At 44.0% G+C, this 24,442-nt stretch overlaps 1 pseudogene; it reads left to right on the forward strand.

Annotated features, from left to right (window-relative positions):
- The first annotated feature begins 15,101 nt into the window (after positions 1-15,101).
- Positions 15,102-19,525, forward strand: LOC123145450 (uncharacterized; annotated as a pseudogene).
- The last annotated feature ends 4,917 nt before the right edge of the window (positions 19,526-24,442 follow it).

A 24,442-nucleotide genomic window follows, 5' to 3' on the forward strand; every position in this document is an offset into this window, starting at 1 on the left:
CGGCAGGTATTAACAAGTTCTTTAAAAAGGCCGTCTTAAAGTCCTCCTGAGCGGCGCCATATACAGCCACCAGGCTCCAAAGGAAGTTGTGGGACTTATTTCGAAGGTGAAATTTAATATGATATTCCCCCTTTGATGTGGACAAAAGTTCCAAGTATGTGGAGTGGATACCTAGCAAAATACCCCCCGACCTCCCAGACGGCGGTAAGATGTGCCATTCATAATCGTAACCACATGAAAAGTGGTCAAGATCACGTGTTGGGAAGTCACGTTTGCCAGACTCAGAGATGGCCACAAAGTCCAACGCAGGATCCTTTACACAATCGGCGATATGTTTATGTTTAGCCAAGTCACCAAGACCTCTGATATTCCAAAACATGCCTCTCATGATGAACCATTTTTTTGTTTAGAGACCTTTCCTTTCTTTGATGGATGCCCTCTTTTCTTTGCTAAATTAGACTTGTTTTTTCGTACCGACGCGACAAGCTCATATAACATAGTGTCATGTACAGTATCATCCAGGTCTACTTCGGTCATGTCTTTCACCAGATGGTAGAGAAGCTTGCCTTCATGATTGGCATCAGCATCCTCATCCTCCTCATCTGACACGAGGGGGTCCACAAGCGTGGACAACTTAGGAGCAACCGTAAGCCGGTCGAACTCCACTTGTTTAAGTGCCCTAACAGAAAAATCTACCTCTTTCTCATTGCGTCCTAATGATACTCCAATGCTAGTAATATTTGAAGATACTTTGGAATTATCAAAAGACAGAAATGATTTACGAGAGGTCGTAACTTCAAAATCGAGGTTGCGGGTAGCCGTCCTGCGCATGGCCTTCGTCAAAGAGTCCTTGTCGGTGGCTGTTGATCCATCAGCACTGACAAAGTGATGATCGCTGCACCTCAGTGGAGAGGTGGTGGAGACGGCAGCAGTGACCGTCCCAGAGACCCCGAGTGGCGGTGTAGAGGAGTACTGCGTTGGAGAAGAAGATCGCAAGGGCCTCACCTCGCCCTCTGCCGCCACTATAGGCCTGGACACCGACACCCCTCCTGGTGTGGAAGGCGCAGAAGACAACGCCCGTAACACTGCCATTGTCGGCCCTGGTTGGCCCGAACGGAAGGGGAGAATGTCACTCCCTGCCGGGTTGGTGAATCAGGTGCGGACACAGATGATGGCGATCAAACACTGGCAGTGGCCTCCACCGGCGTTGACCCCTCAAGTCTAGCCTGTACTTGGCTTCCCCTGGTGGGAGTAAGCAGTGCCACCTGGTTACTCGGAGTCGGTGGCGTCGAAGACCAGGGTGCCAACCCAATGGAAGGAGCTGGCAAGGATATAGTCAGCGGCGTCGTAGACTTAGGGGCCGGTGATGCTGTGACTGTCGGAGAAGACTCCTGTAGTGACGAAGAAGCAGACTTGGTAGGCGTGCATCGATGAGAGTTTTGCGGTGTAACGGCAATGAACATGTTATCCGGCAACGGAGCCCCCCCCTCCCCCCGAAATACAGGATGTGGCCAGCTGGATGGGTAGCACACCACCCGCGGATGGGGGAGCCGTGGCGACATTGGACGAAGAAGTCTGTTTGGACCTCTTGCTTGGATCGTTGGTCCTTACAGTGTCTTCCATGTCATGTCCCTTGTCACCCTCTGGATCATCTTCGTTGGTACTCAATTGTGCTCATCTTGAAAGCATCGAGGTTCAGCACCGCCACCTGAATACGAAAAATTCCTCTTCGACGCAAACAGAGAAGGTCAACGTTTAGAGTAGTACCAATCACCGAGCCGACCGCCCAAAGACCCAAGAAATGACGAAGAGCGTGAGGCACCCCCTGCACATGCACCCAAACAGGTAGTAGCTCGAACCGATGTGGTATTTCCTCGGACTTCCAGGCCTTGAACTCTAAAGTGACATTATGAGACTTGATGAATACTGTAAAGTTGGTCACCCTCTGTAAAACTTCCTCACTTGGGAAGGACATGAGAAAGGCATTTTCGCCATGCGGAATAGCTTCCCAGGTCCAACGCTGCTGAAACTGAGCGATCTTAGCCACCTCTGCCTCCACAATACTAGGAGTGATAGAGCCACCAGAAATCGTAACCAACGTCGTTTGAGAGTCCTGTTGTGCGAGGTCCTCCCTACAGACATTGTCAGGCATCTGAAAGAATGCCATATTTTCAGTTCCATACCCACAAAATATCGCCACTGGCTTTGGCAACTTAAGTGTCGGACGCCGTCGCATAGTCATCGGATGATTAGTCTTGTTACAAATGAAACAGTACTATTGTGTCTCACAGTCCTCAGATGTGTGTCCAGCAGACTGACATTTAGAGCACCACAATTGTTTTGGCACAGATGCAACTCTGGTTACCCCTGAAGATTGAGTCATATGTGATGTTTGACTCTGCATAAGGCCCACCTGCATTGGGGTGTGATGCCCTTGTCCCGCTGGCATGGACGACGTAGAGGCAAAAGCGGGCACCTGAGTTGGCGGTATCACCATAGGAACAACAATCTGGGGAGCAGAAGTTGGAGGCAGTGCTCCCTGTTGATGTTTAGAACGGCCGCCCTTGCCGCCCTTTGGCTTGCGAGAATGAGCAGAAGTAGCGGCCCCGGTGACAACAGAATTAAAGACTATTAGGAAAAGGCCTGCTAGTGGCGCACCTGTTTTGCCTACTAATGGCGCACTACAGGTGCGCCACTAGCATCACGCCATTAGAATTTTTTACTAATGGCGCATCACAGGTGTGCCATTAGTATCTGGTATACTAATGGCGCACCAGGCAGTGCGCCATTAGTACATCACACGGTACGCCATTACTACCTGACTTAGTAATGACGCATCACATAGAAGTGCGCCATTACTAACATCTTTTTGAAAAAAAAATTCAGAAATATTTTTTTTCAAATTTTCCTTAATCTCGGGTCAATATGCTTAATCTCAAGGCAAATCGCACTCCGTGGTCAAACTTCCCAAAAGGTCACCCATCCTCACACTACTCCAGCCCAAGCACGCTTAATTCAGAGTTCTATCCAACCTAGCACCAACTCACTTAACAGGCACTTGTTGATATATCTAGCATATCAATCCTATTAAGCCTTCTTGATGTCTAGGACTTTGTTCATGTTCATGAGTGTGATGAAATTTTGAGAAAATATTTCAAACTTCCGATCATATTACGTATCATATTTTGAACATTTTTTCCAAAAAAAAATTTGAAACTATTTTTTCTGTTACTAGTGGCGCACCTAGCAAATGGTGCGCCACTAGTAAGTTTGAATTTTTTTCCATTTTTCCCCCTCAAGATCTTAAAAGTCCGGTACCTTTTTTTCTATTAGGTTTTTGGCGATTCTAAAAATGTTCAACGGGGTTCCGAGTAGATGATTTTTCATATAAAAAACTTTTCAATCCGAGTTCGTATGCAAAAGTTATGCCCATTTTACAAATTCCAGAGAGATTTTGCAAATAAAGTCGAAATTCATATTTGTAAATTTTCTCAACAACTAGATCACATATCACATGGAAAACTTATTTTATTTTATTTTTTTGGCATTTCCATCATTTTATCTTATTTTTTCTAAAACTGAAAAGGCGGTCCACGGGGTAGGGGGTGCATTCGGTGGAATTTTTAGGCAAAGTTAGTAATGGCGCACCGTGGGTGTGGTGCGCCATTAATGGCGCAAACTAGTAATGGCGCACCAGGGGACAGTGCGCCATTACTAGTTACCCACGGTGCGCCATTACTAACTTTGAAAAAGAATAAAAAAAATTGTTAGTAGTGGCGCACCGAGGGTAACTAGTAGTGGCGCACTGTCCCTGGTGCGCCATTACTAGTTTAAAAAGAAATTGTTAGCAGTGGCGCACCGTGGATGTGGTGTGCCATTAGTATTTGAACACTAATGGCGTACCAACACATCGTGCGCCATTAGTATATAGTAGTGGCGCACCACATGTGTGATGCGCAATTAGTGTCCATATTATCTATAGCCCTTCCTAGTAGTGAAACGTTGGCCTGGCATTGAAAGTGGGAGCCGGCTGCACGCCGGCGGGAGGAGCATGCTGCTGCAGATGAGTGTTCCCCGTGGGTTGATAGGAGAGCATCGCCGGCTGCTGTTGTTACTGCACGAAACCACCCAAAGGTTGAAGAAAATATGGCTGCTGCTGCAAAAACGGACCCGAGGTGCCGATGAACTGCTACTGATACGGCGCCTGATAGGCCTGCGGTTGCTGCACCGGCGGCTGATACGCCGGCGGTTGATGTGTTGGCTCAAAGGGGCCCTGCGGCATATAAGATTGTGATGGCTGCACCGGCTAGTAAACCCCCGCAATGCAGCCCGGAGTACCTCCCGACGGAGAAGGATCAGGTGGCTGGGCGGTGGTACGAGCTGGGTGTTGGTGGTGGCCGGTGTTGACGTCGGGCGGCACGGCCGGATCGCCTCGCCTCATGGCTGGGGAGTGGACGACGGCCGCAAAGGAACGAGTAAGGTTAGGGTACGCTGCTTGCCCCGCCCGATTCCACAAGTGGCCTAGCCAATGATTGAGATTGATCATACGGAGTGGACGTCCAATATTCATCCGATCCCGAGTCTGACCTGGCCTTGCCATCAACGTCAGATCGAGATTTTGAATTGCATCTGACGATTTGGTCCGCCTTGACTGGCCTGAAGCCGACGCCGGCAAACTGGACTGCGCCGAGGCTTCCTTTTCGCCAAGACACGCCGGCGTCATAAGATCGCCGAGGGTCCTTGGAGGTGAGATACAAGGTGGCGGAACGGGGCCGATCCAAGGCCTGATCAGAGCCCTAGACCAAGCAGGCACCCCGAAGACGCCGCGAGTGGCCGTGCCCGGCGTCCTTTGTGAATCCGCCGGAGCAATTGAGTTGGAGCTCGCAGTGATCTCCACCAAGTTCGATGCCGCCGCTTCCCCGTGCTCCTCCGACCTACACACAGGAGACACCTCACCTGTCCGTCAAGACGACGGTCTCTCCCACACCCTAGACGCCGGAGTAGGGTAGCCAATGTCCGCCCAAAACTCGTCCGCTAACTCACTACTAGGGAAAAGAGGAAGACGCTTACTAGTAGCGCAGGTTTATACCCCTCGCTACTGCTACTTACTAGTAGCGCGGGTTTTTACCCCTCGCTACTACTAAGTTGATAGTAGTAGCACAGGTTTTTACCCCTCGCTACTACTAAGTGATTTCCACCGTGCCTCCCGGACCAGCCGTAGTAGTAGCGCGGGTTATAAACCCACGCTACTCCTAAGTTGATAGTAGTAGCGCAGGTTATAAACCCCACGTTACTACTAAGTTGTCTCCACCGTGCACCCCGGGACATGCCATAGTAGTAGCGTGGGTATTAACCCAGCGCTACTATTATCAACCCACTGACACATGTATAAACATAGCGCACGGAGGTCCCAGACCCACACACTCTCTCGATTTCACTTCTCCCTCCCACCTGCGAAGCCCTTGCTCGCCCACCGCAACTGCCGGCCTCGCACCTCGACGTCTCCTCAAATTCGGCGACCTCCTCTTCCACCGTAGCCCCTCCTTCCTCCTCCTCCTCCTCTGCTGCTGGAAGGAGAGGAAGATCCAACAGAGCGCCGCCCATGACGATGGCCAGATCTCTGATGGACGCAACCCATGGCGTCATCTAGGCTTTCGGCTCCAACTCCGCGGCCACCCGTGAGTTGCTGCACCTACTCCTCTGTATCTCTCTCTTCCTCTTCTAATCCTTGTCTCTTTTTTTGTAGCAGCAGCAAAGGAGAGGTGTGGAGAAGAGTTGGATGGGGAAGCACCATCACCATGGACGACTTCATCCCCTCCAGGATCAGCATCGACAATGGATGAAGAGGACGATGACGCCTAGCTAGCTGCAGCAGCCATGGCTGGAATTTATTTATTTAATTCCTAATTAGTTAGCAGTAGTGAGGGTCCACACCCACGCTACTACTAGTTAGTAGTAGCACGGGTGGTATCCACGCTACTACTAACGGACGTAGTAGCGCGGGTGGCACCCGTGCTACTACTACCAATTAGTTGTAGTGCTGTATCAGTAGCGCGGGCACCCGCGTTACTGATATACCTAAAACTCGTGCTACTGCTAGGCTTTTCCCTAGTAGTGACTCCTCGTCAGACTTCCTCCGGCGGGCCGCACTTGGCAGCGAAGAAGTGGCATCGAATGTGGGCACCTCCCTCGCCTGCACCATGTCGCCAGCATCAACCGTTTCTAGACAAGAGAACCTAGAACCGGAATCCGCCGTCGTGGCTGGCGACCAGCAAGGCGCCAGAGTCAGGCGCCTCCTAGAGGTGATCCGCATTCTCCGCTCGCTCCCTTGTTACCACTTACCTATCATAATAACATTAATGAAGCCGTCTTCCATAGTATCAGAAAATTTTCAAGTAAAGTTGCACTAAGCTAGAAAATTTTACAGGTAATAAATTGTAACAGAGTTGAATGGCTTCAGGGATGGCATATGTTGAGGACATTTCCCAGTGGTATGCACCAATGAGACATAACCTAGCACTTTCAGAGTATGGATCAATGTTTAGTTCAGGGGATAAGTGGAATGAATGAGCAACTACAACCTGTATCAAACGCTCTGTAAGGTACCTGATGACAAAAAATGAACAAGGAACAAATATATCTGCAAACATGTATCTCAAACCTCATTTTTTCCCTCTTTCCAATGGCAATCTACAAAGATGGGTAATAACCAGGTCATCACTTCTGAGCCTATTTGCAGTTATAATAGTGAACTACTATTCCCAGTCATGCAACATACGATTAGGCAGAATGGTATTCCTCTCTCTACTTAATCTTCTCAGTCTCTTATATGCCCCTTAAAACTGCTTGTAGGTGCTACGAACATCAAAACAATTGCAGTTGATATACATGACCTCCCTAATTATATAAGTAATTTAAAATGACTCTCTCTCTTTATTTTAGTAATCCGTAATGAATTTAGCTTAACGTTGGATGCTAAGCGTAACACTGGAGCTAAGTTTTTTATTTAATCTTAGCTCTTGTGGAGTTGTAATCACAGGCTCACAGCCCTTGGCACTATTGCTGGAAAATTCCTCTCACCTTTAGGTTCTGATTAGCACCTAGGGTACAGATGCTCTTATGTAGTTATACGACCTGATTTAATTCTCTTGCTTTTTGCCTTCTCAAGTATCTATGGGTTATATAAATTTGTAAATGGGGAATGTGCAAAATGGTAAAAGAGGGTACACACAAATTTGCACATAGGAACTTTACTGTGCAAATTTCTCCACCTAAAGAGCTCCACATTTCTTGTGCCTCATACTCCATGCATAGGAATTCAATACAAATACAACTATAAAAAATTTACACCTACAAGGACCATTTCAATTTCAAGTAGTCATGAGAGTGAATTGGAAGAGTGCATTGGTGTTTGATCAAGTGAGCGACGGGGGTGACTAGTTCAATGTTTGTGTTTGGTTCATGAAGCCATACCAACTCTTCTAGTTCTATTAGAACTGCATATATTCTGTTCATCTTAGTTCACTTCAAGTCGAATGCTATGGTACATTAAAAGTTGCTGAAATTAAATTGCAGAAAAACGACCACGAACAAATTCGTTGAAAATAAACATTCTTCACACATATTGAATCATAACAGCAGAAGTAGCATCCGCCAAAGGTTGTGGAATCTGATGCTTTTTCACTAGGTGAGATGGAAAAAAAAAGGGATTACAAGAGTTATGGGATTGAATCAATCAATTCGGCATCCTACTACACAGCACTACTCCTCAGGAAGGAACTAGATCGCTGTGATGCATGTACTTATAATAATTTCTACTAGCTCGTACAGAGTGAAGGCTAATGTGCACGCAGAAAGAAGGAGGGCATGGGGAGCATGCTCGGGTCTGGCGAGGCGTAGAAGCTGGGCCCCGCGAACACGGCCTTCTGCGGTGCCATGGCTAGCGTCAGCGTGGTCGCCATGGCCGTCGCGTTAGTCTGAGGCAGCTTGCCCGTGTGCTCCGGACGAGGCTTCTTGTGCAAGTCCCAGCGCTCTGCCGAGGACACGCGGCCAGGGCCAGGGCTAGGCAGGCGCTTGTTGTTGCCGTCATGGCGGCCGCGACCTGTGGACGGGAACGCGCTGCATGAGCTCGCGAGTTTCTTGGTATCCCAGCGTTCGACGGAGTCGGCGCGTCCAGGGCTCCTGGCGTTGTAAGACGATGACGACGACGACGACATGGTGATGGTGGTGCGGGGCTTCTTGTATTTCTTGTTCGAGTCCCACCTGTCGACGGAGTCGGCACGACCGGTGCTCTCGCTGCCCGACGACGACGGCGAGCAGATGGAGCTGCATGGCTTTTTGCCCGTCTTGTTCCAGTCCCACCTCTGGACGAAGTCAGCGCGGCCTGACATGGCGGACACCAGCATGGTGAGGACGACACCGTGCGGCGTCGGCAACAGAGGTAGCATCTTGCTCTTGGGCGGCGTCGGGAGGATCGGCAGCATCTCGCTCCTGGGCGGTGTCGGGAGCAGCGGCGGGAGAAGAGCTCCTGCTACGGCCGCCATTGCTGTTCGTGGATCAGCCGGCACGTACGCGCGAGAGGGAGATGTCGATGGATTGTTTGATGGAGATGCGAAGAACGCCACAAAGCAATTGCTCTTTGTGCCGATTGATATGGAGCACATATTTATAGTAGCTCGATCGCTAGCTGCGTGTGTTCCTTCTCGACTCGGATCGAGACTGTAATTAAGCTAGCTACTAGCTACTCTCGGAATCGCATGCGTAGGGAACACGGAAATGAGGCCACCCGCGCGCCGCCAAACCGAAACGGAAGCTGTTTCTTTTTTTCTTTTCTTTACTATCCGCTCACGTCGCCACTTTGCCGCTATTTTCTTAACACGGTATACACTTATCTCTATGAACACATACACATATTCTATCCCAATAAGCAACTTCGAGAAACCGAGTCAGCATATCGATCACCTTGAGATTGACAAAGTAACCAAAAGCGCCTCGTAGTCAACGGCCTTTTGAGTCTCCATGTTTGATGCTGTAATGGGATTTCGCTAATGTAGGATCAACACCTACAACTAAGAATTCCTTTCCATGTGTTGACGCCGTAATTTTATATTCTTGTTTGCTAGGGGCGAATCCATCGTGGGGTCGTGTGGGGGCGACCGCCCCGGTTAAACTTTTGGATCCTAGGAGTACCCCATGCTACTTTGGCTACCATAGGGGGCGAGGGAGCCAAGATGTGTTCTTTCTTTGAGCTCTGTGCATCCGCATCGCTGGGTAGATCAAGCAAGAAGATGGGCAAACTGAAGATACCGTTTCATTTTATGAGATGCGCCAACAGTTAAGTTGCAGTAGCCTAGTCGGTAGTACAAAGCCCAGTTTAACTTATTAAGCCCATTTGAATCAGGGGCGGATCCCGCGTGGGGTTATGTGGGAGCGGCTGCCCCAGGTAAACTTTCTGATCCTAGGAGTACCCCATGCTACTTTGGCCACCATGGGGGGCGAGGGAGCCAAGATATGTAGGGACCTCATATATGCCGCGATAGGTCGGCCCATTTCATTGTCCTTCGCGGGATGAAATAAATTCGTAAAAATAAGAAATGCGCGATCGCATCGAACCCGCGACCTGCTTCAGAGGCTCGCGATGTGCTAACTAGTATGACATGCGACCTATTGTCGGAAGATCTGCAGCACAAATGTAAAAGAAACTACCTGCGGTAGCAAAAAATAAAACCAGTTGGCAAAATTCCATGAAACATGCCGGTGAAAGATCGAACATAAGACCTCCCACGTGGGAACCGCGTCCATAACCACTGAACTAACTGAGGTTATGAGTCTAAAAGGGCGGCCCAAAACATATGAACTATAATAGGCTACAGATTAAAACTTTTTAAGAAAATTCAAACAAGATTTCTCAAACAGAAAAACTTTTCTAAACGCAAACAATATTTGGGCAAATAATAAAAAATAAAAAGGAACAAAAATCGAGTACGAGAACATTTTTCGAAATTACCAACTACTTCCTGTAAACGCAAAACCATCTTTGAAAAACTATAAAAAAGTGAACATTTTTCAAAATTAGAAACTGTTTTTACAAAACTCGATCATCTTTTGAATTTGTGAATTAATTTTGAAACATGAACGCGTTTCGAATTTGTGAACAAATTTTGAAAACTGTAGCATCTTTCGAATACATGAACAAATTTGGAAAATACGAACATTTTTTGAAATCTGTATGCATTATTAAATTTGTGAACAAAAACTAAACATGTGAACATTTTTTGAATTTGTAACCAAAATTTCTAAACATGAATACTTTTGGAAAATGTGAACCAAATTGGAAAAGGAAAATATTTTTTGAATTTGTAAACAGGAATATTCCTTGAAATTCCCAAACATTTTCCAATTTTAGTCATGTGAACATTTTTTGAATTTGTGAACAAATTTAGGAAATGTGAACTTTTTTTGAAATAAAATATTTTTTGGTTTGTGAACAAAATTGAAAAACGTGTATTTTCAAAAAAAATTGTATACATGACCATTTTTTGAATTTGTGAATAAAATTCTAAAATCACGAATGTATTTTTCAATTTTTATAACAAATTTTGAAATGGAGAAAAATTCTGAAAATCCAAAACAAATTGCAAATCCGAACTTTTTTTGGAAAGTGAACAATTTTTTCGGAAGAAGGAACCTTTTTTGAATTTGTGAACAAGTTTTCAAAACAGATACATTTTTTAAAATCCACATCATAATTTGAAAAGTTTTGATAAATTTAAAGAAAAAATATTCTGAACAAAATTTTAAAAACATTCCGAACAAGTTTTGAAACCAGAAACATTTTTTGAACTTGCTGATTTTTTTTGAAGTTATGATAAATTTTGGAAAACACTAGTTTAACTTATGCCCATTTGATCGATACACGGTTCAGCTCTTGACGCAGGAGCAACTAGTTGACAAGCGCTGCTTCGAGAGCCTCGCAACGATTACTTGGCGCGCTCTCAGCGCCGTAACGTGTCACGCTCCCTCCAGATTTCGTTTTTGTTTTATTTTCCGCACGCGTTTTCGGCTTTTAATTTTTTTCTCCGTTTTTTTATACCTTTTGGTTTTCCACCGGTCTTCTTAGTTTTTGGACAAAAATGTTTTCACGCGGAAAAACGCGTTTCCTTTTTTTGTTTTCTTCCGCGAGAGACACAGTTTTGCTTTCGCGAGAGGCACGGTCGTGCCTCTCGGAAATGGAAAAAACATGTTTTCTGTTTTTTTTTCTTACGCGAGAGGCACAATTTTGTTTCCGCAAGAGGCATGGTTGTGCTTCCGCGAGAGGCACGGTCGTGCCTCTCAAAAAAAAAACGCGTTTTCTGTTTTTTTTGTCTTTCGCGAGAGGCACCGCCGCGCCTCTCGGGAATGAAGAAAAGAATGTATTTTTCTTTTTTTCCTTCTGTAAGAGGCACGGTTGTGGTTTCGCGAGAGGCACGGCCATGCCTCTTTCGGAAAGGAAAAAAACCATGCTCTCGGTTCGGTTTTTTCATCTGGTTTCTTCATGATTTTTTTCATCAAAACCTATCAACATGGGCTGAAGATCTCGACACGAAGAATCCAACGGTGAAAAGGGTGCGAGATTTGGATGCATGGTTTAAGAGATAAAACGTTTTGAATAAATGGATCTACGAAAAAAGAGAAAACTAATGGTCGCAACTTTTGGGGAGATGAGAGTGATCTTTGCAAGGAGTACTCTCAGCTAGTAATTTTGCCTTGACGCTCCCAATTCTCATTCAATTTCCTATATTTGTCTAAAAAAATCAGTTTGTTATATGGACGATCGATCTGGATAATCAATCAGGTTATCGATCATGCTGATTGCTGCCTCGCTTCGGCGCTGCCGAAGAGCCAACTGATGGTGATTGGGAAGAATGATGTCCGCCCGACCCTCCTCAATGCACCATTTGCATGGGAGACATCATCACCATAACAACGTGCCCCGTTCCATTCTACAATTCTTTAATTTCTTGTCACATTGGCTTAATGGAAGATTCTAGGAGTCCAAATTATTAGACTTTATATGAAATTCTTGTTCCATTATATATTTTTTTCACCTAGTTTTTTAGAATGAATCTACTTGTAATATTTAGTTTTGTTCATCATCTTGCCTGACTGCAAACTACTTAGCCAATTAATTTTGTTGAATCCCTTATTTAATTGTATCATGGCATTGATTTTTCGTTTCCTTTAAAAGTCTGCCTCGGGTAACTTCAACTCCTGGATCGGCTAGACCTCCACTAGTTCCTATTCGTGAGTGTAGCAAGGGTGGCGTTCTTGCTCGGATTTTTGAGCTCTTTAGAAACACTATACAGACAATTTGGAGATCTTGGAACCGTGTGTGATGCGGGTGCTTCAGAACCAGGTGTCATCAAACATATATACACAATCTGGATCGTGGCAATCCCCAACCATGCTCCGAAAGTGAGTGAAGAAATCTCAAAAGATCAGTATCAATCGATTTGAATCATCTTGCTTCTCTCTCCAACCACCCTCGTAGTGAATTCAAATCTAGCTACATTTCCTAGTCGAAGTCGTTCCTTCCCGTCCAAGAAGAACATCTACAGTGCTAGGTATAATTTGTTTTATTTGTAAGTAGTGGGCGACGAGACAATACATCGATTACTAGGCCTAGTTCAGGCACGCAAGCTATCACATAACATGCCACATGCATCAGTACATGGCTATTGGGCTCCAATGCTTGATTAAATTGGCGATGAATAAGTTCCTTAAGAAAATGGGTCGGTTGAGTGTGAGTGGTGTGTTGCCCACTTTAGCACTAAGAAATCTAGGAAAGCATATGACCAGAGTTGAATGGGACTATCTGGAAGCAATAATACTCAAATCGGGTTGACAATTGATATTGTCATGAGCTTGGTGAAGACAATAAAGTTCTCAGTTTTATTTAATGAAAAGAGAGTGCAGGAGTTCAAACCTTCATGTTGGATTCGACAAAGAGACCCAATCTCCCCACACCTCTTCCTGATAGTAGCGGAGGGCCTTACTGCCTCTAAAAATGTATAGAGAAGTCATGAAACATGAGTGGAGTCAAGGTGGCGGCTTCAGCTCCACCTGTAAACTACTTATTATTCGCAGATGACAACCTGTTTTTTCTTTCAAGGCAAGTGGAGAGGGGGCAAATGAGGTAAAATAGTTGTTAACCACATATTGTGAGGCATCTGGTCAGCGTATAAACTATGACAAGTCGTATGTCTTCTTTAGTAAGGGACGCCCAGAAAATGTTAGAGAGAAATTTAAAGCTTTGTTACATTTTCCAAATGAAACCATGAATTAAAAGTACCTAGGTCTGCCATCTAATGTGGGTTATTTGAAGAATGGAGCATTCAAGTATTTGAAAGATTAGTTGTGGAGCAGAATTCAAAGTTGGATTGAGAAAACCATGTCCTCGGCCAGGAAGTGTTGTTCAAATCTTTTGCGCTAGCGGTACCTGTTTTTTTTGGGAATCGTTTCTAGCCGGGGCGTCGGCCGAACCGTTCCGCCGGACTCGCTCTGCGCGTTGGATCTCTTCAGATCCAAGGATAGATGTTGTGCCACGTGTCCGGCCTCAATCCAATTAGTTGATCCCTTTGTTTTTGTTGCAACCATTCACGAAGGGGTCGTGAGGGGGTCATTTCGCGTCACTGAGAGAGGGGAACGGAGGGGCAGCGGCTTTCGGCAACCGGAGGGGCAACGGCGGCGGCGGCCGGAGGAGCGACGGCGTCGGCGGTGCCTGAGATCTGGAGCACCGGCCCTAGGACGGATCTCCCTTCCCCTGTGTCTAATGGATCCTTCGGCAGGTAATTTTTTCGCCTGCGCCCGTGCTTCTCTCCCTGCATCTGTCCTTGCTCCACCCCCTAGCGATCTGGTGATGTGGTGCGTGGTCGTGGTTTCCTACCGGCCGTCTCAGCAGGGGGGTAGATGATGCGGCATGCGTTTGTCAGGTTGTGGTCGTGGGTTGAATCAGAGGATTTAGGGCCTAGGGTTTGTGAGGGATCTGTTCTTCCACGATTTTGTCACGTTGAAGCAGAGGATCTAGGACCTAGGGTTTGTGAGGGATCTGTTCTTCCACGATTTTAGGGTTTGTGATGCCAAAGCATTTGGCAACTACTTTTTGTTGCCCTATAGTATTTCAAACGGTCTATTTCTAATACCAGATCATTAATTCCCTGTTCATCAAGCGGTGGGAGCTAATTGTCCGATTTTGGGGCCAACTGTGTATGCGGCGGATAAATCTTGAGATCTCATTCACAAATTCTTAGTAGGTTTTTAATATAGTAGCTAATTGCCTGATCTGGTTGGTGCCAAGATCAAGTGGTGACCTGACCTCTTGCCTGGAAGTTTCTATTCCTTGCAATCTACTGAATTTCTAGTACCTTGTTTTTTAAACTGCTAAGCTATTTTGAGCTTGAGCATGGGTCAATTCAGTGCCCTACAAGATGACTATCTTCTCAACTAGGAGAATTTCATTGCCTCTTTCTTTAAATTCCAGAATTTAAATAAGGTTATCATTTAATTGGTTCAGAAATTACAATTTAGTAATGCTAAAGGTTCTGCTTCCCTTCTTCCAATGGGCTATGTTGATGTATGTGCTGAATATAGATATATACAGTCTAGTTGGTACATCTATACATCTGATAACTGAGCACCATCGGCATCAACGCGCTACTATTGATGTTATTAATATCAAATAGCCCTGCATACCTAGCCTTATGCAGTATTTTAGTTAATAAACCTACAAGTCACTCACTTCTTACTGATGATTGGTCTGTTGGTGTTTGCTTGCATCTATTGAACACAACAGGGTTCCTTCCATATATAACTGGAACACAGCAGGTGTTGTGCCTGGTGATGCTAATTGGCTGTCGGTCACCTAAACGTACTTGTTTAATCCCTATGTGTTGCATACAAATATGTACATTCATCACCCCTTAGCAAGTTTATTTATGTTTAACTCAAAATCAGATTTTTTTTAAGGTGTTGCATACAGATTTTTTTAGGTGTTCATGTATGTTTTTTTGCTAGCTACTGATGATGCAGTTTTAGGGTTTTATTGACTTTTTTTCCTTTTCGCATATGTTGCAGGCACCTATGGTGAGAATGAGGGGAGTAAGAAGGTTAAGAAGAAGATCAAGAAGAAAGGCAATCTATGTGGCTTTAAGTCAAGGTTTAACTCAAAAAGGCTGGCTGAGATTGGGAAGCAAGTATCACCGGAAAAATGGAGAATCATAAGGCAGGGACCGTTTGGAGACTTGTTGGACATCCGGTCTTTCAAGGTGCCCCATGAGCTCATTGAGTTTGTTGTGATGAACACGAATCACATACTCTCTGAGTTCAAACACAAGAACAACTCCATCACCTTTAGCAAGCTCATGGTGAAAAGGATTTTCAACGTGCCATCCGGTGATAGACCCATGAAGCTTCTTAAGAAGAGTGCTGAACATGATCATCGCAGCATCTAAAAGGAGGGGAACAGGGCTCCAATCGCCCATGTTGTCAAGTTGCTCACTAGTTGCAGCGATGAGGATGTGGTTATGATAAATAGGACTTGGACACTCCTTGCGTTGGCAACAGTTTTGTGCCCAGGCACTGGCAATATGGTGAATCTCGAGTATGTAGCTTCCATGGAAGATATGTCTTTGGTGCATGAATTCGCTTGGGATGAGAACTTATTGGCACGAGCGATGGAGGAGGTTGGAGTCTTTCAAGAGAAGAAGAGGATGCAAGCAAATACAGAAAAAGCAGCAGAGTTTCAGATCGCTTCATGCCTTCCCATGTTAGCGGTATGCAACGCAACATTATGAAATACCTCCATCTTTTTTCTTTGCTGCATGAAACCTTCTGTACATTTCTATAGCTCACATTTATGTTTTTGTTGGCTAATGTCCTTTTTCCATTCTATGCAGATCATATACATGGATCATATTGATATCCAGGCCGGCCTCCCAAATGAGCATGCCATTGATTATTCCGTGCCGAGGATACGCTTTGTTTGCCAAAAGGATTTTGATTGGTTGGATAAAGTTGACAAGAACAAGCTCACTCTTGTCCAACCTTTCTACGGGAAACACACCCAAGTAATTTTGCTACATCCCGCCTATGTATTTTCCTTTGCCAATGGAGTATTAACACCCCCTGTTTTTTGCTCACTGAATTTGCTTGTAGCAATATTTGCTTTTCCATTTAGGTTATGGCAGCCTTCTTATTTGTCTCCCCTCATGTTTTGTTTTCCTAGATCCGGAGTTTGTGCAACACCCCCTATGCAGCACAACTCATGGGACAGGAAGTTGGTGCTGAAGTAGCCAGTGGGCAGGGAGTTGGTGTTGAAGCACCTAGTGGCCAAGGAAGCCAAATTCAAGGTGCTGACATTCAAGCAAAGGACTGTCAATCAAACGAGGCTCAACAAAATGTTGATGCTGAACCACACCTATCATCATCGCTCAACGATTGGCTGCAGCAATCATTCCCTAGCATGCAAGATCTAAGGGTACTCTTTCCCAATCTACACTATCTTTTTCTTTGTATTCATTTCCTGTTTACCTTTGGCTTTGCATTATTTACTATACCCAGTTGCAAGTGTATATTTTGTTTGCTGCATCCCTCATTCTGATGTGCTACAACCATGTTCTGTTTTTGCTTCATATGTGGTTTAAGTTCATACCTACTAGGCTTTTTTGCTGCATCCGTATGTCTAGTGTGCTACAACAACATTCTATTTTTGCTTCAAACATATCATAATTTTGCTATATCCATATCAATAATTTGCTACCTAGAGGTATAGATCATTTGTTTTTTATGCTTCATCCATGACAGTAAATTGCTACAATCACACTGTTTATTTGATACATAGTGACACAACAGCACACCTACTTGTTTCTCGCTTCATCCATACCTCTAATATGCTACACCCACATTTGTGTTTTTTTACATCCATACTTCTCAAAATCTGGATATACTTGTCACTAAAAATGTTGGACACTTGCCTTCATGTAGGTACCAACTCAGTTTCAAATGATCTACGACAAGCACAAGGGTATTTTTGCAGCAGAGGTGGATGGTGTAGTAGGCAAGTTTGGACAGTGCTTAAAGGGATTGCAGTGCAACCGGATGGTCGCTCTCCTTCGTGATGTTGGAGACGCCATCACAGCTACCAATGAGCCCAAATTTTCCTTTGAAGCACCTATCATGGACGAATGTCACGGAAAAGAGAATGATGCTAAAGCTGCAAATGCCGACATTGGTGCTCAAGCTCAAGCTCAAGGTACAACACCTAGCATCAACAAGGATGAAGTCACCGGATTGAACCTACAAGTTGCAACAGAGGCTGCGGAAACTCGTGAGCAACAAAGAGTGAGTTTCGAGATGGAAGGCAACGCCTCACCTCACAGCCCCCCACTCTTCTATGATGCTCCCAGGAGTGCGACAGCCGGCATTTGGGACGACGAGCCATCCTGTGAGTTGTTCCCAAAGGGCTCCGAAGATTATGAGATGATGCATTCCACGGATGAGCCTACAATCAAGAAGAGCACAGTCAGCCCCATCTATGCAAACATCCCCGTGTTTCCCGTTTCAGACGATGATGACAGCCCAAGTATGCTTCCTTCCTCTTGCATCATTTCTTTTTGTTTTTCTCCATATCATTTTTTCACATTTGTGTGATTCCAGCAAATTCTTTTTTGTACAATCTCTTGCAAACTCATCCATTTTTATTTTTTTGCTACAGCTCCTAAGATGGTCGCTACAGAAGAGCAATTTGCTGATGCAAGCAGTGGCCCTAGCACACATGAAAAGAACACTAGGAAGAAGAGGATGGCCAAAGTTCCAGCCATAAAAAATACCAAGGCAAAGAAGCAAAAGGTCGATAAGGCTGCAAAAATGTATGAGAAGTTTGTAAAGCATGGGAAACCATTGAGGAAATCACAACCCAATGAACAAGTGTGAGCTACCTAAGCCCTATCTGTTTTTGCTTTCTATTTTTTATTTTTTCTGCTCGAAACAAATGATTCATTCGGTTGCATCTATGGTAACAGGACACCTTTCATCAAGCTAGGTGGATTTTTCATTGGATACAAGAAATTTCTTGTATGCTTCAAGCCTCGCGGGGATATGAATGATGAGGTTATGTCACTATGTATCGAGATGAACAACCTCGCATCCCGTGCAGCAAAATAAAGGGATTTGAAGAAATACATTTTCTCAGTCGACGCGGGGGTAAGTTTTTAAAAAAACAAGCAATGCTTCATTCCTTTCTTTCTGTGACATTTTTGTTGCAACACACACTAACCATTTTGTTGTATGTAGATCCTACTAAAACAAGACCCATCAACCTTCCAACCAGCAAAACTCATGCCTGAGCTTGAAAGGGCTATGACAAAGTTCAAGGTTCAAAAGTTTGACCTCGTAAGTTTCACGAGAGCTTTCTTTTGTTTCACACCACAAAATACTTTCAAATATGATCCAATGATGCGACGCGGCTGTAACATTTTTTACATGTTCTGAGTACCTTTTTGCCTTTCTTTTCCAGTTCTTTTTCACAATTGTTCATGATCGCCATTGGATAGTTGTTTGCGCAAACTTTCTTCACAAGCAGTGGAATGTATTTGACTCAATCCATTCAAAAGGAAAACAATCCCCTTTGAAGAAGCAAGCCAATAACCTGGTAGGCTCATGCTCTCTGTTTTTTTCTATTTACCCTTTTGATTCATGTACATAAATGCCCTGTTGTCATCTTTACACACCTCATTTTATTTTTGAAACTTTTGTGTGTGTTTTCGGTGCTAGATCACAAACTTTGCAACCCTTGCACAAGAGTGCAGCGAATTCAATGTCAATGTTGGATCCTTCGCCCGTGTTGACCTAGATGATTACCCAAAGCAAGATACCCTGTGAGTTTTCTTTTTGAATTTTGCTTCAATCATGTGTTTCATTTCAACATTTTGTTTTTTCAACTACGCATGGAAAGTATGATGGAGAACTTTTTTTTATCTCACAGATGTGATTGTGGCTTTTTTGGGCTCAAATATGTGGAGAACTATGATGGGAAGTCAATGAGAGAGTTCAAGCAGGTACACATTTTTAATTTTTTGTATTGTCATTTTGTTACAATCTACTTTCTTTGTTTTCAATACTCATGCAACAGAAGAATACCATGTTTTGTTTTTGCTTCATATGTGGTTTAAGTTCGTACCTACTAGGCTTTTTTCCTACATCCATATGTCTAGTGTGCTACAACTACATTCTGCTTTTGCTTCATCCATATCATAACTTTGCTACATCCATATCAATTTTTTGCGGTGGATGGATGTGAACTTTTTGCATTCATCACTCATGCAACACAAGAATAACTAGTATCATACTTGTTTACTTTTTGTTTTCAATACTCAGGCAACATAAGAATAACTAGTATCATACTTGCTTACTTTTTGTATTCATTTTTTACAGGAAGACATGGCGCGATACCGCATGGATGTGGCATACAACCTTTTCAGTCACCCAATGAACAATGCCCCAAAGGAGCGGGCGTTCAAGGGTGAGTTGGCAGCTTGATTTTCTGGAAGGTTCAAGACGAACAAGCTTGTTTCTTCGTTAGGTCTAGATCATGTCCGAGGTAGTAGCGTTCTGATAGGATTAGAGTAGTGCGCGTTCGTATGTAAACTGTTCATACCTCCAGTAAACATATGTGTCCTTTTGGTATGTAAACCGATGATAACTTGATATTTGGATGATGCACTTATGTTTTTAATGGATGCGTTCTTCTGTTTGCCAACATGATCATGCATTGACAATTGTTTTTTGTTTCTCTGGTTCTGAAATATGAAAATTTTCAAACTTCATCCATCGAAGTTTCAAGGGAATCTCTGTGCATTTTTTCCCTCAAAACATATTTTCTGAAAAATAATATGTGAATGCTACTTTTGTCACACACTTAAATTGCTGAAAGCTCACAGGAAATAGCTACAACCTTTTGTTAGATTTGTTGCAGAGCCAAAATATACATTTTTACCTGCAAATTAGCTACATCCCTACAATATTTTTGCTGGAAGCATAATGTAAATAAGCTTCCTTCCCCAACTTTTGATGTACAGCTAAATCAACACTTTAAATCACTCAAGGCTTTTTCCTTTTCAAACTTGTTATTTTGCTTCAACCATGTTTTAAAAAGCTTCAACCATGTTTGCAAAAAGCTTCAACCATGTTTCCTAAAAGCCGCAACCATATTTTGAAAAAGTTTCAACCATATTTTGAAAAAGTTTCAACCATGTTTTTCAAAAGCTTCAACCATGTTTTTCAAAAGCTTCAACCATGCTTTTCAGAAATCGTCTAGACATGTTTTCTTAAAGCTTCAAACATGTTTCCTAAAAGCTTCAACCATATTTCAAAAAAGATTCAACCATGTTTTTCAAAAGCTTCAACCATACTTTTCAAAAGCTTAAAACATGTTCTTTTTAAACATGGATCAAGCTGTGGTTACAACTACCATTGAGTACTATTTTTTTAAAAAAATAAGGAAAACCCCACATTTTGCTTTTTTAAAAAAATTCTGGAAATTTTGGCACCATCATACTACAAAAAGTAAGCTCTCATAAACATATAACAATAAGAATTTTTTTAAATCAACTCTTGTAAAAAGCAACATTCTGCTTTTTTCAAACCACGCATGTAGTAATATGTTGCAATCCCACAAAACAAACATTCACAACTAGTCAACACAACTTTTTATCATAAGTCATGGGGTGTTACAAGGCAATTCATCATTTTTTCCCTCACGAAAATATCCTAAAGTGTGAGGATTGTTTCGACACCCGGAGCTTTCGCGCTCGCACTCGCAGCAAGAAAAGCTGCAAGGAGTTGGCAATCCTTCACGTTGTGATCTTCATCTTCACAATATTTGCATGGAGTCTTCTTTTCCCTTGGCTTTGGAGCTTTCTTCATTTTCGCCGCGTCCTTCTTTGCTTTCTTCTTCATTTCATCTTCTCGAATCTCAATTAGTGGCTTCCTGCACTTCTCTTTCTCCTTCGGCCTCCCCTTCTTTGCTGACTTTGGTGGGTTCCGCAGTCCTACGGGGGGGTGGATCCCGCTGACCTATACTTGGACCCCCTGAGACTTGTTCATTTGCTGCATGACCTTGGGCTTCTTCGTCTCCTGCAACCCCATCAGTTGGTCTAGCTTTTATTGCAGCAACCCCAACACTGCCCAGATCAATTAGCCCAGAGACAAAACTATAAGCTTCATCATTGAAGCATGCATCAGAAGTGAGTTTCCCAAACTTCCGGCATAGAGAGTTAAACTTTAGGGTGTTTGTCGTGGGGACGCCGAAATGCATAGCTCTATGCCCATCGCCCGGTTCAGGCGCAAGGTCGGTTGCTCTCTTAGACCATCTTGGAAGCATGTAAGTCGTAGGTATCGTTTGCATGTTCAGGTGCACCATGACACGGATGATATGTGGGCAGATCAGCCCACACATCTCAATTGCAGGTGCACATGTATGTCTGATCTTTAGGAGCAACACGCACCGTGTACACTTTTGGGTTGACGCCATAATTTGCAACAAGGCGAAACCAGATGACATCCCCTTGCAGCTGATATTGCAGACCATAGCCTGTTGATTTAGCCAATAGTTTTTGAAACTTGGAAAATACCTCTCTGGTATAGAAATCTGCAGCTTGCTTTTCAATGTGGTAACTGCAAACAAAAAAAGCTTCCAACATCAATAAGAATTGCTACATATGTTTCAAAGAAATGCTACAACCACACTGTACTGGAAAACTAAAAAACTGCTACATGACTTTGGACTTACTTGCCCCAGAGTGGCGGTCTCGTCGCTTCACTGATGAAGCCAGCATTGTCTTCACGATCAAGCATTAGCTCCTGGCAAAGCTCAAACTGCTGGACAAATGTCCAAATCGAGTCTCCATGATGATTTAAAGTCTTGAAGTAGGAATTCAAGCCCTCAGACCGCCCGGTTGTTCCTGTGAATGGGAAGAACTTATTCCTAAAGTACACAGGAGCCCACATCTCCCTGCTGTTCCACATGTTCTTGAGGTGTTTCTTATCAGCCACACCAAATAACTCGACCATCTGCTTCCACCGTTCTTCAAACTCCTCAACGGTATCTGAATCATTGATGCAACCATATAATGCTTTAGCAAAAGGCTCATCCTTGCCCAGCATCTTTCCTAGTTTCGTCTTGCAACCCGGAAGACGTGCCACTTGCAACATCTGTGTGTTGAATCTGGAAATACCATTGAGATGGCTGTAGCCATTGCCTGGTCTTGATCATTCATAATGTTCAACGGATGCTCGTTATTCATTGCCAACATCCATTGCTGGAAGACCCACTTGAAAGTTTTGATGGTCTCATTAGGCAACAAAGCGCACCCCAAGCAAACAGTATGTGTGTGGTTGTTAATGCCAACAATCGGAGCAAAGGGCAAGTTGTAGCGATTCGTGCAGAATGTGGTGTCGAAAAACACACAATCTTTGTATTTTGGATACAAGGCCCTTGTTCTCCCATCAATCCAGAAAAGCGCCCTAACAGCTCCATCTTCTTCTAGCTTCGAGAAAAAGAAGTTGGGATTCTTCACTTGTCTTCTCTCAAAGTACTCGATTGTCAGCTCCAAATCACGCTCTAACAGGCCCTTTCGCAGCTTTGCTCTTACATTTGTCACATCAGTCTTCACATACGGCAAACTCCTTGGATCGCAACACCGTGCATCTCCAAGCAAGCCCATCATATTCGCTGTTGATATGTTGCGATAGTGTAGTGAGGTGATATATTGCAAGTCCGCATCCGGGATTTTTCTGTGAGAACGGCAAAATCTCCGGCGCCCCCTTTGCAACATCAGTTGGTGCGTGTGTTCCGCCTCAAAAACTGTCACAACCCATGTACCGTCTCGTAGGGTAACACCTGTATGCGCCTTGCAATCATACCGGTCCAATCTGTTCCGTTGCCTCTTGTCACTCACATCCATATAGATGCCAGCTTGCTTGCTTGCCGATTTTTTATTACTAGCATAGCTCATTTCAGCATCATCACTTTGATTTGTTGCAGCGCAGTCAGAAATGCTTCCACCGGCATTATTGGAAGGATTTTTCCAAGAGTGTATGTACTCAAAAACTCTATAGATCAAGATGCCTTTCTTTCCTGAGCCTCCTATCCTACTGTGTTTTGATGTCACAATTCGTGTTCAGAAACCCATCTTCATTGCATAATCATTGTACACTCGTTGAGCTTCTTCAACATTGTCAAAACCATTCCAACAAAAGTGACAATTGGTTGCGATGATATATCTTCATCAGGTTCATCAACAAGTGCTGAAGCATTTCCATTGGCATTGTTACCGGCAACTTGGGCATTCACATGAGCTGGATCACCCATGTTCTGTTGCAAGGTGTCCTCACTATCCGTTCCTGGAGGATCATTCAAATCAATGCCATCATTTTCTTCTTGCTCCATAACATTGTGCAGATCATCATCAATGAAAATCGATGGCTCCAAACCGACATTCTGCAACAAAGCATCCAAGTCAAACTTTTTGTTTGCTGCATCAAAAAACCATGCAGAAAAACGCCAAACATAGTGGACGCAGCATGTGAAACACAAATTCAAAAACAAGTTTTTTTTGCTACAATCATAGCATAAATTTTTACAACAAAAACACTTAGCATACTCTTATTCAAGATTCTTTCTTCACCAAACATTTCTACAAAGTAGTAGCACGTAGCACATCTACATCATGAAGATATGCAACGTCCCTCTGTTTTCATTGTTTTTTTGAACCAATTCTCCTTCATGTAGCATATAGGATGTAGGATGTAGCATTTAGGATGTAGCATTGTACCAAGTTCACTACATAGTTGTAACATTTTATTAGCAGAGACCACTAAGAAACAATTTTTTACTAGCATTTTGTTCACTGTCAGAAAATTTTCAAAATAATCAACACAAGTAATAGAGAAGATTTTTTTCATGTCATGACCATCAACTGAAATCAAAGGTTGCAACAATTTTTGTGAGAGATAGGATCTAGGGTTTGGATTTCATACCAGATCAATTTCATCCCGGCCATGATGTGCTGCATCCTGGAAGACTATACTAGGGTTGACGTATCATTGCATCCTCGGTACACTACCACCAGGGTCTTGCCGCCTTCGGCCATCAACTGCGAAGGAGCTCATCCCAGAGCTTGAACCCAAATCCATGGCGGCAAGGAGGCTACCACGTATGTAAGACATGGTTGAAGGAAATCAGAAGGTCGCGTGATAGATGGGGAGGCCCCTCCTCGAGCTGAGCCTGTAGCCGGAAACCAAAATCCGGCGGATCCGGCCGCCGCCGCCACGGATCGGGGACGGCCGACGCGGGGACCAAGCGTTCCCCCTGTTTCCTCGCTGTGGTGGGGCGAAACAACGGTTGCAA

The sequence above is a fragment of the Triticum aestivum genome, chromosome 6D (genome assembly GCF_018294505.1).
Source record: "Triticum aestivum cultivar Chinese Spring chromosome 6D, IWGSC CS RefSeq v2.1, whole genome shotgun sequence".
In the NCBI taxonomy this organism is placed as follows: Eukaryota; Viridiplantae; Streptophyta; class Magnoliopsida; order Poales; family Poaceae; genus Triticum; species Triticum aestivum.